Source organism: Suricata suricatta, chromosome 8, assembly GCF_006229205.1.
Source record: "Suricata suricatta isolate VVHF042 chromosome 8, meerkat_22Aug2017_6uvM2_HiC, whole genome shotgun sequence".
NCBI lineage: Eukaryota > Metazoa > Chordata > Mammalia > Carnivora > Herpestidae > Suricata > Suricata suricatta.
The window spans coordinates 51,825,161-51,839,100 of NC_043707.1; the positions used below are offsets into that span (position 1 = coordinate 51,825,161).

The 13,940-nt window shown below is 41.5% G+C and overlaps 1 long non-coding RNA gene across 2 annotated transcripts in view; it reads left to right on the top strand.

Moving 5' to 3' along the window:
- The window catches only part of LOC115299941, a 14,208-nt gene extending 481 nt beyond the window's left edge, over window positions 1-13,727 (top strand). Inside the window, exons 1-3 of one of the 2 annotated variants that reach the window (XR_003912428.1) lie at window positions 9-236; window positions 10,058-10,171; window positions 13,540-13,727. This is a non-coding gene — a long non-coding RNA (uncharacterized LOC115299941). Of the gene's footprint in view, window positions 1-8; window positions 237-10,057; window positions 10,172-13,539 lie in introns of those variants that run through there. The other variant, XR_003912429.1, reaches the window with a different exon arrangement.
- Window positions 13,728-13,940: the final 213 nt, after the last annotated feature.

Consider the following 13,940-nt stretch of genomic DNA (forward strand, 5'->3'; position numbering starts at 1 on the left):
GTGGAAGCTAACAAGAAGCAGAATGATAACATGTAAAATGGGCAGAATAGACACTGGTCCACTGGCACTCATCCATCTGGCCATTCCTTTGTGGACAAACCACCACTGAGATGCTGTCATATAGGAGACACTGAATGAGACCATCCTGCCTGTGACACCGGAAGTCCCAGGGGAACTGGGAAGGGAAAGATGTTCTCAGCTCTGGGACGCATTTCCTGTGTAAAGACTGAGAGACGGTAAGAAGGGCAGAGGTGGAACACAGGAGAAAGAGACATTGCCTGGCAGGAAAGGACACTGAGGAGACGGGAGATGGTCCAGGATGTGCGTGGCCTCTTCAGAAGAAAGAGGACAATTCTGCAGAAGGAGGAGGAGGTGGAGGACTGGCCTGGGTGTGCAGGGCTCAGAGGATCTTACCAGTGGATGCAGTGAGCTGGTGCAAGGCAATAGGGAGCAGTGGGGAGCAGGGACACTGGAGAGTGACCTGATGGGAGTGAATGTAGCCAGTTGTGGCCAGGCAGAAATTCAGTCCGGGTATTGTCAGATCCTCAGACGACGTGTGTTCTCTCCTGAGTTTAAAATGTTGACAAGTTCAGTTTTAAAAGCAAATTGTGTCTACTCTAGTCTGACTTCTGGATTTCATTCTGGAGTTCCTTCTAGCTCTATTGTAATAGGCTAAACTCTCAAAGTAAAATTTAAAAATTCTACATAAAATAGCCTCAAAATATAAAATGACATCCTAGAATTAAATACCAAAAGTAGTTTTAAAATATCTTGCTTCATGGTAATTTTTAGAAGTCTTTTACATATTCTCTGAATGAACTTTTTTTTAATTTCAAACAGATAGAGGAGTAGAAGAAATAGCTCAATGAATACTCTTATACCATTATCTAGATTTAACAATCGTAGTAATTTCACTATCCTTGCTTAATCTAATTTTGAAATACTTCAAAATAAACTACCTATATCATAGTTCACCCCTACATATTTTTACACGCATCACTAATGAAAAAGACATTTTCCTACATAACCATAGTACCATTTTCACATCTAACAAAATTAACAATAATTCCCTAATATCCTTTACAATCTAGGCTGTATTTAAATTTCCCTGATTATACCCAAAATGTGTTTTTTTAAATAGTTTATTATCAATTTGGTTTCCATATAACACCCAGTGCTCTTCCCCACAAGTGCCCTCCTCCATCACCACCACCCCCTTCAACCCTCGGTTTGTTTTCAGTATTCAACAGTCTCTCAGGTTTTTCGTCCCTCTCTCTCCTCAACTCTCTTTCCCCCTTCCCCTCCCCATGGTCCTCCATTAGGTTTCTCCTGTTCTCCTGTTAGACCTATGAGTGCAAACATATGGCATCTGTCCTTCTCCGCCTGACTTATTTCACTTAGCATGACACCCTTGAGGTCCATCCACTTTCCTACAAATGGCCATATGTCATTCTTTCTCATTGCCATGTAGTACTCCATTGTGTATATATACTACATCTTCTTGATCCATTCATCAGGTGATGGACATTTAGGCTCTTTCCATGATTTGGCTGTTGTTCACAGTGCTGCTATGAACATTGGGTTACATGTGCTCCTGTGCATCAGCACTTCTGTATCCCTTGGGTAAATCCATAGCAGTAAATTTCAAGATATAAGACCATTTTTTAATCTAGAAAGGAAAATGTAAATCATGTTTCATAGGATGTTGCAATAGTGGAATTTAGAAAACAAATTTTCTAGATGCCTATTGTATTATGAATGAAGAGAAACAAACTAAGGCTTCAAGAATTTAGGAAGGATGAACATTCAGAATAAAATGTGGAATTCTACTTAATCATGTTTCAGGCTTAGTACATTTGGTGTTTCTAGGAATGAGCCCCTGTATCTAGGTTTTTCCTTTTGTTGGCATAGTTTTTCATCATATTGTCCAGTAATTGTACTTCTATGGTATCTATACTCCTGTCCCATTTTTCATTACTGAGTGTAGTAGTTTGCAGCTTCTCCTTTTTCCTTCTTAGTCAATCCAGCTAAGGTTTATCACTTTTATTAAGCTCTTCAAAGAAATTTTGTCAACCTTTCTGTTGATTTTGTCTGTTGTTTTTCTATTCTGTTTATCTCTGCTCCAATCTTCATTTCCTTTCTTCTCCTAGAGTTGGGTTTTGTTCTCTTTCTGGTTCCTTAAATTGTGAAATCAGGCTATTGATTTGAGATCTTTCTTATTTTTTTATGTCAGCATTTACAGTGATAATTTCCCCCTTAGCACTCCTTTTGCTGTGTCCCTTTAAGTGGTGGTGTGTGACACTTTTGATTTTCATTCATCTCCCAGGATTTTCTAACTCCCCCTGTGATTTCTTCTTTGATCATCGGTGGTTTCAAATGTGTTGCTTAATTTTCATCAATTTTCAAATTTTCCAGTTTCCTTCTGTTACTGATTTCTAACTTCATCCCAATGTGTTTGAAGTGGAATGTTGGTATGATAGCTATATCTTTTTTATTTTTTTTTAATTCTTGAGACTTAACTCGTGGCCTGACATATCCTGGAGATTGTCCCATGGGCACTAGAGAGGAATGGGTACACTTCGGTTCCTAGGCTGAATGTTCTAATACGTCTGTGAGATATGGTTGGTTTATTATGTTGCTCAAGCCCTCTGTTTCCTTACTCATCTTCCATCTGGTTGTCCTATCCAATATCGTGTGTGTGGTATTTAAGTCTTCAATATTGTAGAACTATTTCTCTGTTCAATTCTGTTAATTTTGACATGTATACATATATATATACTATATATGTTATTATTGTGTAGAGTGTTTATAATTTTTATATTTTATGTCTTCTTGCTTTATTGAATACTTTTCTAAAAGTTTATTTATTGGGGTGCCTGGGTTGCTCAGTCAGTTAAGCGGCTGACTTTAGCTTGGGTTATGATCTCACAGTCCATTGGTTCGAGCCCTACATTGGGCTCTGTCCTGACAGCTCAGAGCCTGGAGCGTGCTTCAAATTCTGTGTCTCCCTCTCTCTCTGACTGTCCCCTGCTCACACTCTGTGTCTCTCTCTCTCAAAAATAAGTAAATTAAAAAAAATTTTTTTTAAGTTTATTTATTATTTATTTTGAAGCGGGGAGGGCCAGAGAGAGAATCCCAAGCAGGCTCTGCGCTGACAGCATGGGCTCGACCTCACAAACCATGAGATCATGACTTGAGCCAAAATACTAAATACTTTTTAAAATATAGTGCCCTGCTTTATCTCTTATAATATTTTTGATTCAAAGTCTATTTTGTTTGATATTAGTATAGACATTTTTGGTCTCTTTTGGTTACTATTTGCATGGAATATCTTTCTTCATCCTTTCATTTTCAACTTATTTGTGTCTTTGATCTAAAGTGTGTCTCTTACAGCTGGCCTATAGTTAGATCATGGTTTTCTTTTATGCATTCTGCCAACCTCTGTCTTTTGATTGGAGAGTTTAATTCATTTACATTCAAATAATTTATTGGTAAGGAATAACTGACTTCTATCACTTTACTATTTGTTTTCTATTTGCCTTATAGTTTCCCCCCTCATCTCCTGCATTACTATCTTCTTTTGTGTGTAGTTGATTTCTTGTCCTTAAAGTGTTTATTTCCCTTCTCATTTCTATTTGTGTATATTCTATAGCTACTTTTCTTTATAGTTCCCATGGGGATTACATTCAACATCCTAAAATCGTAATCTCTTATTTGAATTTACATGAGATTAATTTGAATAGCACTCAGAAACTCAGCTTTTACACATCTCTATCCCCTCTCTTTGATTATCAATATTACAAAATTACATCTTTAGGCATGTGTCCCAGAATACATAGTAATAATTGTTTTTTTAATGAACTAGTTTCTTAAATTATGTAGAAAACAAAAAGAGGTACAGACTAAGGTTATAATAGTACCATCTTTTTATCATTATCTGGGTAAAGACCAGAAGTCCTTATTTACTCATATGGTTTCAAATAACTCTAGTGTCCTGTCATCACAATCTGAAAGACTCCTTTTAGCATTTCTTGCAGAGAGGTCTAGTGGTAGCAAACTCCCTCACCTTTCATTAATCTCAGAATATCTTAATTTCTACCTGATTTTTTCAAGGATAGTTTTGCCAGCTATAGGATATTTGGTTGACAACTTTTTAAAAATCACTTTGAACATATCAATTCACTACCTTCTGGTGTTAAAGGTTTCTGAGATAAATCTTCTGATAATATTTTGGGAGATCTCTTGTGTGTGACCAGTTGCTCCTTTCTCATTGCTTTTAAGATTTTACCTTTGTCGGGCACCTGGGTGGCTCAGTCATTTGGGGTGTCCAACTTTGGCTCAGGTCATGATCTCAGGGTTCGTGAGTTCAAGCCCCGTGTCAGGCTTGGGGCTGACAGCTCAAAGCCTGGAGCCTGCTTCGGATTCTGTGTCTTCCTCTCTCTCGGACCCTCTCCTGCTCACGCTGTCTCTCAAAAATGAATAAACATTAAAAAAAAAAGATTTTACCTTTGCCTTTACCTTTACCTTTCAGGAGTTTGATCATAAGTGTCTTGGTGTGAGGGTCTGAATTTATCCTAATTGGAGTTTGAGGAGCCTCTTGGACATGTATATTCATGTCTTTGGGAAGTTTTCAGCCATTGTTTCTTTAAAAAGTCTTTCCACCTTCTTTTCTCTGTCTTCTTCTCTGGGACTCCCACAGTGCATATGGTGGTCCACTCAGCAGTATCCTACAGGTCTCTGAGATTCTGTTCTATTTTTTTTCTTTCTGTTTCTCAGATTTGATCATTTCAGTTGTCATTTCTTCAAGTTCCCTGATTGTTTATTCTTCCTGCTTCAATCTTCTTTTGAAGCCCTCTAGTGAATTTTTCACTTGAGTTTTCTATTCAGCTTTAGAATTTATTTTGGTTTCTTTTTATGGTTTCTATATCTTTGTTGATATTTCCTCTTTATTCATACATAATTTTCTTGACTTTGTCCAGGTCTTCTTTGAGCTTTTTGAGCATCTTTAAGATGGTTGATTTAAAGTCTTTGTCTAGGGGACACCTGGGTGGCTCAATTGGTTAAGCATCTGACTTCAGCTCAAGTCTTGATCTCACAGTTCATGGGTTTGAGCCCCATGCTGGGCTCTGAGCTGTCAACCTGCTTTGGATTCTGTGTCCTCTCTCTCTATGCCCCTTTCCCACTTGTACTCTGTCTCTCTCCCTCTCTCTCTCAAAAATAAATAAACATTTTAAAAAATTTAATAAAAAAATAAAGTATTTGTATAGTAGGCTCACCATTTCATCTTTTTCAGGAATAGTTTCCTTTTTTTTCCCTTCAAATGGACCATACCTTTCTTGTGGTGTATGCCTTGTGTTTAAAAAAAAAAAAGGCCTGGACATTTGAATCTTATAAGTGGTAACTCTGGAAATCAGATTCTCCCCCTTCTCCAGGGTTTTCTGGTATGTGTGCGTGTGTGTGTGTGTGTGTGCATGCACGTGCGCCTATGTTTTCATTGTTATATTGTGTCCCTTTGCCAGAGATCAGTCTGAGGCAGACACTGAAGGTCTATGTGGTACCTTCCTAAATCCCTCCATATATGTGGCTGTCTTCAAATGTCCTAGACCTTAAATGTCTGGCTTTCAAAAGGAGACAAAGTGAAAAATGAAGGGGAGAAAGCCATGGCAATGGCCCTTTAAATGTCCCAGAAGCATCAAGGCCAGTTGGTGGGTCCAGGTAGCCAGGAGGGAAAAGGACAAGACCCAGTAGCTGTGGTTCAGTCTCTACCTGGGGATCAGACATGTCTGGAGCTGGGACCAAGCCAGTTTCTGTAGCTGGAGTCGTGAAGGACCCACTTGGCCATGAGGCCTCCACAGCAGGTTGGCACTGTCCTGGCAGGGCAATGGACAGGGGCCTCCGAGCTAAGTATAGCAGGTGAGAGGTCCATTTGAGTTCTTCTAAGCAGAGTCAAAGAACCCCTCTCCTAAGTCAGGGACCTATTCCTTCAACAAGGTCTCTACGCTTTGCCTCACCTCTACAACCCTGACAGCAGAAGAGAACATCCAACTGGGCAAGTGCAGAGAAATGTAATGAAGGGCAGTCAGCTCTGCCCTGGGATGGAAGGAGCAGCTAGCTTGCTGCAGGCAAAAATTCTTCTTTAGGGTCTGAGAGTGAGGATGGGGAAAAGCTTGACTCAAGATCTGGAGCCCGTCAGACCACCAGCAGTGAAGGCGTGGAAAGCCCAGGGAGGCCAGGAAAAGCTCTGCTCTATGGCATTGACAGTGACAAGCCGGCATCTGTAAATCAAATCTGGGCTTTTCTCCCAACCGCCTTGCAACAAAAAGGGGAAACTGAGACACACACAGGTTAAGCAATATTTCAAACTCACCTAGCTAGTTAGTGGGAAGGGCTGGCTTGCACCTTGGCTCTGTCTGCCCCCAAGGCTGTGCTCTTTCTGTGTCTTCTCCTCGCTGCCCCACCCACCCACGCCTCTCCCTGCAGGAGGCCTGTCACTCACTCCATCTCCAAGAGAAGGAGGCTCATAGCTCCTCAAAAGCTGCAAACACAGGTGGGGCCTTAGCTGAACAAAGGGGCTCAGACATGCCTGTACATCTTGCAAGAGAGGCTGAAGGATTTAGCAAAACCTGCTTGAAGGAGGTGGACCAGCAAAGCTGGGCGGGGACAGATTCCTATTTTTCCTTTAGAGGAGAAAGTGAAGGGCCTCAGCTTGATTTTGGAGCTGTCTCATATTTCCCAGCTTGCCCCTGTAGCCTGGTCTCCTAGCACTCTGAGGCAAGATGGCCCTTGGGTGCATAATGTGACCTGAGATTCAAAGACTAATAATTCCTGGAAAGGATTAATGCGACCTGGTCTACTAACACTAAAACCTTCACACCACTTCCTCCAATGACTTTGATGGAGTTAACAATCCTTCCTCAGCCTCAGCTGGCCTCCACCCCACTTGCAAGAAGAACCTACTGGTTTGAGGAAGATGAGCTAAACATCCATGGGAGTCCCCTGCGCAGAGACTGACCTGGAAAGCACAGCTCCGTGGTCTTCTCTGCCCCCTTGTCCCTAAGGGGCCATCTTTGACAGGATGGAAGTTTCCACTGGCCTGGGCTGCACCCAGAGCACAGAACTCTTCCTGGATGTCCCCGCAGGGGTGAGAAGGTGGCTAACTCCCTCCACCTGGCCAGCAACCGGAAAAGAAGCAAAGTCTGCTTTTCCCTCTCAACCTTGAGGATCTGAAACACTGAACTCTGGAAGCCCTTAGAAACCAAGGGAACTGGGTTGGCTTTGGGGAGGAAGTTTCTGGAGAATCTTAAAAGGATTTAGCGGAGGGAAATATATGCCAGAGAAGTGTCCATTTGAGCTATATTGATCCAAGTTGAAAGTCAAAACTCTGCTAGCCATTCATTCAACAAATATTTAAGTACCTCCATGCACTGGGCTCTGTGTTTGACTCTGAGAAAGCAAAGAAAGAATCCCTACCCTCAAGAAAACTGTGGCTAAGACTTATGCTGTGCCACGTGCCTGGGTGGCTCAGTCACTTGAGCTTCCAACTCTTGATCTCAGCTCAGGTCATGATCCCAGAGTCATGGGATCGAGCCCCATGTTGAGCCTGCTTGAGATTCACTCTCTCTCTCCCCTCCTTGTGCTCTCTGTCTGTCTGTCTCTCTCTCTCTCAAAAATAAGCATTAAAAATGTTTTAATAAAATAAAATAAAACAAAACAGACTTTGAGAAAGTGAGTCTTTAGACCACATTTTAAAAAATGTGGAAAGATACACATAACATAAAATTCTCCATCTCAACCTAGACCACACTTCCGGTGCCTCTCACAGAAAGGCTTTAACAGAACAGAGCTGTGGCATCTTGACACCTACCTGCTTTTTTGGGAGACCCTGGGGAAAACCCTTTTAGGGACCTGAGCCCTTCTGACTTCTCCACAAAACTTTGAAGCAGAAGGGGATTAATAGCCTCTGGCTCTTGTTTACTGCTCTGACAAAAGGTCCTTGCATGCCTCTGTGTCCCTTCCCAGACCTTGTAGATCTTTGACAAAGAAAGAACATCAAGTATTTTAAGTCCCTCACCTTTTGTTGCATTCCAATCAAAAACAGGAGAAAACTTGTGGCTCTGAGGCCAGGAAGAAGGGGTGGGGGGAATCTCAACTGGCTATCACCTGCAGCCCACAGGGCTTGTCCTGAGGAAAGCACTAGGTCCACCCTCCAGTGAGCTGCCCACAGGGTTCCCCAAAGGCCCAGAAGTGGAAATGGGTAATGAGCCTCAAAGCCCCGAGGACGCGGACAGAGCCAGCCCTGGATCAGCCACAGCTGCGGAATGGCTCCTCAGGAGAGGGCGGGGTCAGCACCGGCAGCGCCCTGGTGGCAGGGAGCCCTGGGATGTCCTCATATTGTGCTTGTGAGAATCCAAGTACAGCCTGGCCCAGGAAGAGTTGGGGGTGGGGGAGGGAGGCAGACAGTCCTAATTGCGCTAGATCCTAAAACACTTCCTTAGAAGGATGTTGCAAAAGATAGTCCCTTGAAACCTGTCCTTGGATTTTCCCTTATGGATAATATCGTTGGTATTCACTACATTTAATGGGATCCTGAAGGAAACATTCTTCTAGGGGTCATTCCTGGAAGAGGGTGGCTTTCCCCAAGCCACTGGTTCACTTTTTTATTTTATAGCACAGAATTGCATAACACATTGTACTTCATTCTTGCCTTAAGTTCTAGGCATGCCACAGCCACATTGCATCATCTGGAAAGAAGACAGGATCTCATGATGTTCAATCTGTGTAAGTCTGGCCTCTGACTCAATGCTATTTCTTATCTTTTTATTTCACTTTACCTCTGATTAACTCACTGTTTACAATTTTGTCTGCCTTTTTGTAAGACTCTTGAAATGCCTCTTGGGAAAAAAGATCAGAGTAGGAGAGAGACGGTCATGGGCATTTGAGAAGTATGATTATTTTTTAATTTGTTTTAACATCTGTTTATTTTTGAAGGAGAGACAGAGTGTGAGCAGAGGAGAAAAAGAGAGAAAGGGAGACACAGAATCCAAAGCAGGCTCCAGGCTCTGAACTGTTAGCACAGAGCCCGACGCAGAGCTCGAACTCACTAGCTGTGAGATCATGACCTGAGCCGAGTCCAACACTCAACCAACTGAGCCTCCGAGGCATCCCTGGGCTAAGAATTTTAAATAAGCACGATGGACACTGTCACTGTTCTCCAGTCAAAGACCACCAGGGACGCAGAGGAAAAACAAGCCAGGTTTATTAGTTCATGCAGCCGAGGAGCCCACACAGAACCAGATGTCTCATGAAAAGAGTGTGAGAAACAGCCTGTCAGAGGATTCAGGTTCTGGTTGGGAGGTTTGAGGGAGAGTCTGAGGAAGCGGGGGCTCACTCTACATTGAATGCTGTCAGAAAATTGGCGGGGAGGAGATTCTGTGGTTGGGTAATTTGTCACCGTGTCACCGTGAGTAGGTAAAATCCTCAAGTGATCTTGTGTCATTGGTCCCAGAGTAACTGCGAGGTTGTCATTCTGTGGGATTACTTGTCCAAGGTGAACAAAGAGGCACAAACTTCCAGTTATAAAATAAATCTGTCCTGGGAATGCAAAGTGCAGCAAAAAGGGACACAGTGAGTAACCCTTTAAATCATGTTGTTTGGTGACTGCTGGTAACTACACTTATCATGGTGAGCATTTCGTGATGAAGATAACGTGTCAAATCACTGCGTCATACACCTGAAACTAGTATATTCTTGTACGCTGACTATACTTTAGGTTTTACAACTGAATAAACAAACAAGAGGAGAACAGAGTCCTGGTGTGTCCGCGCAGTTTGCATCAACATGGCGGTCTTGCTCTGAAAGACATCAGGGGCGACTTTATTTCTTTCTCAGTTTCCCACCTCACCGTCGGGCCAATGACAAAGTCAGACCACAGGAAGTTACTTCAGGAAATCCAGATTTCTCCCAGTGCTGAGCCCTGCCTAACCAAGATCAGAAGAGTGGCATGGGGCACAGGGTACCACTAAACCAGAACTCATCTTTCCTTCTCTCTCAATTGCAGGATGAGTCACTGGACTCTCTGATGTGACAGTGGCTGTACATTGGCCAATTGTAAACAGGCAATTAACAGAAACAAATGACTATCCATCCTTGTAATAGGTCTCCAAGTCAAAAGGTAAAGGGTTGCTTTCCTTTTCATGAAAACAAAGTAATTAGGTTATCCATTTTTAAATAGGATTGGTGTGTTTAGTTTTAAATTGACATAAATCAGGGCGCCTGGGTGGCTCAGTCGGTTAAGCGTCTGACTTCAGCTCAGGTCATGATCTCACAGTTTGTGGGTTTGAGCCCCATGGCGGGTTCTGTGCTGACAGCTCAGAGCCTGGTGCCTGCTTCAGATTCTGTGTCTCCCTCTCTCTCTGACCCTCCCCCGTTCACACTCTGTCTCTGTCTCTCTCTGTCTCAAAAATAAATAAACATTAAAATTAATAAATAAATAAATTGACCTGAATCAACTCAGATTGTTAATCTCAATCCAAAGTCTTGAGTGGAAGCTGTCTACTTCTAAAGTAGTATCTTCTAGAAGATTCCTAAGAATCTCAGTTTAAGATTTCCAATGGAATGGACATCTGGCAGTCAGGAGGAAGTATTGTATACCTTTTGAGCTGGTAAATATTATCCTAAGGATGAATACTTGAAAATTTTGATGCCAGATCAGTTATTAACAGGATATATAAGGTTTTTTTCATTGACGCTCAAGGGTAGTTTACCTTATGTGTCTTTTCCAGAACACAAAATCTCCTGTTGTTGATCGTGGTTTGGAAAGGCAGCTCAGACCTGTTGATGATAAAGCTAGAGTTATTTTATGAGTCCCTTCCAGAATGTAATCATATCTCAATCATATCCTGTCATAGAATAAATCTAAGATTAGGGGGCAGATTTTCAAACACATGGACCAGCCTCTTATTAATCTATGAGAGTATATAACCTGTGAGTCCTAGAGGGGTTACTCTCACACATTAATGTTAGTGGTAAGAATTTAGGCCATGGAAGTTTAAGGAGGCTTTGTTAATTCATTTTTAGAATTTCATTAGTTTTATTTTTCTTAAGGACTATGGACGACAAGAATAGTAAAAGGTTTTTGGGTAGAAGGCAAACTTTATAGTGTTCCTCAATAACAGTACCAGTAAAATGAGTGTCTGTCATTAGAAAGACAAGTGGAAATTTCTCAAAGCAGGAAAGAAAATGAAGCAAAAAAAAGAAGATTTTTTTTTTTTTTTTTTTTTTTTTTTTTTTTTTTTTTGCTGCAGTTAGAGCCATAGCTCCCTGGCAAGGAAAATCTTTAATCTTCTCTGAGAAGAAAACAGAAAATAACCCAAATATACTTCTAATACATCTCAAGAGGTAATTATATAAAGTCTGTTTGCAGGAATGAAGGGCCCTCAAGGCTTTGGTTCTTGTCCATAACCCAGCTTTACATTTCATCAGGATCACATCGTCGACAGTGTGACGTGTTCTTAAAACATCCTTGGGAATGCTTCGAAAAGACCCCACTGATGGTGGCTTAATATTGTTGCCTGTGGTTCTCTGCTTTTATGAGTAATATCGTGAAGCATTTTTGCTAAACTCCATATAAAATTATTAGTGTTATATATCAGCCATTCTGAGAGTGCAAAAATTGTCCTTATGCAATTTTCCCACTTCTGAATTTTTCCACTTTCTGATTTTCCAAATCAGGGATGTGTCTATGACAGTGAAAAATAGCTTTGGGGCACCTTGGTGCCTCAGTCAGTTGGGTGTCTGGCTCTTGATTTCAGCTCATGTCAGGATCTCACAGACTTGAGATCGAGCCCCCCATCAGGCTCCATGCTGAGCATAAAGCCTGCTTAAGATTCTCTCTCTCTCTCTGTTCTTCTACCCTGCTCAGGCTCTCTGTCTCTCAATTAAAAAAATTAAATTAAATTAAAAAATGTTTTAATATTTATTTATTTTTGAGAGAGACAGAGTGCAAGCAGGGGAGGGGCAGAGAGGTGGGGGGAGACACAGAATCTGAAGCAGGCTCCAGGCTCTGAACTGTCAGCATGGAGCCCCACGCAGGGCTTGAACTCACAAATCATGAGACCATGACCTGAGCCAAAGTCAGACGCTTAATTGCCTGAGTCACCCAGGCACCCAGAAATAAAATAAAATTTTAAAAAATAGCTTCTTTGAGTCCCTCCAAGTGCTCTCTTTTCATTTTTTTTTAATGTTCATTTATTTTTGAGAGAGACAGAGAGACAGACAGACAGAATGGGAGTAGGAGAGGGGCAGAGAGAAAAGGAGACACAGAATCTGAAGCAGTCTCCAGGCTCTAAGCTGGCACCCAACTTGGGGCTCCAACTCACGAGATCATGACCTGAGTCAAAGCTGGACACCCAACCAACTGAGCCACCCAGAAGCCCCGAGGCCTCTCTTTCAGTGTGGTCACCGGGGCACCGTCCTGGGAGTCCTGCTTGCGGAGCAAGGAGCTCAGCCATGGCTGACTGTCATTAGATGAGAGTCCCAGTCCTGGTGTTTTGACTGATGCTCTACTTTTATTATAGCTATTTCTTTAGGTAACAGCGATATCAGCTAAAACCTTTTTTTTAACTTGTCCAATTTTTGTCAGTTTTGTCACGTTAGAAAGCTCTTCCTTTCTAAAGCGTTCCAAATTTGCAGACTACCCCCAAAGCACATCTCACAGCATATGTGCTTGCTCTTTTACTTCCCACCAGCTGGCAGGCCCAGGTAAGGGCAATTATCTTAGTCACTGGAACTGACTTGATTTCTGGAGTGGTCGATATTTTAAGTGTGAATTTTGGTCCTATGATAGCATTTTAAAATATAAGAAATAGGGGCACCTGGGTGGTTCAGTCGGTTAGGTGTCCAACTTTGGCTCAGGTCATGATCTCACGGTTTGTGAATTCAAGCCCTGCGTCCAGCTCTGTGCTGACGGCTCAGAGCCTGGAATCTCCTTCGGATTCTGTGTCTCCCTCTCTCTCTGCCCCTCCCTTGCTTGTGCTCTCTCTCTTTCTCACTCTCAAAAATAAATCATAAAACATTTTTTAAAGTATTTTTAAAATATTTAAATATTTTAAAATAAAAATATTTTTAAATAATTAAATAATATATGAATAAATAAAATGAGTATAGGGTTATACAACGGAATTTCTAACAAAATGATTTAAGAGTGGTGGAAAGCTTTGAAGGTTATGAGAATCATTTGGTGGAGAAAAGGAACCTCGACTTCTGTGTGTAGAAGAACTTAAGCATTTTACATGAAGGACCCCAATCCTAATTTTACTCCTTTAGTACATTATTTTTGTGAGAGATTGTCGTAAAGGATCTACTAGTATTTCTTTATTTGTATGTATTTAAATAGAGATATATAAACATATAAATAGATATTACTAAAGATTTTAACTATAGCTTTAGTTGTTTTTAACTTATCAGTATATTAAATGAAAATAAAATGTCATACTAAATTCATTATTTGAATTAACTGTAATGTTTTTTCTAAATAAACAGAAAATCACATCATATATGCATATTAAGAGATGAAAATTGACTGGCATACCACTGCATTACATGAGATTCAGCATTTGGTCAAGCATTTTCAAGAGATTTGGAAGACCAAAACCAAAAGAACCATCATGAGGACTTGTTTCTCTAAAGACATCATTTTGAAGAATGCAGGAAGCATCCTCTCCTTTGTTTGCATCTTTGGGGATTAATAAGTGCTCACTTTCTGATCTTAGGACTTGGTTTTGTGTCCTAGGCTGGGTAAGGGCCTCAGAGCTGGGCGGGAATGTCCCTTAGCAGTATCTACGTAAGCCCCCAACCCAACCTGGAGAGGAGTAATGGGGGACGGTCCCACCTGTCAAATCTGACCCTTAGGATAAGACCACGCCTTAAAGTGCGGGGAGAGA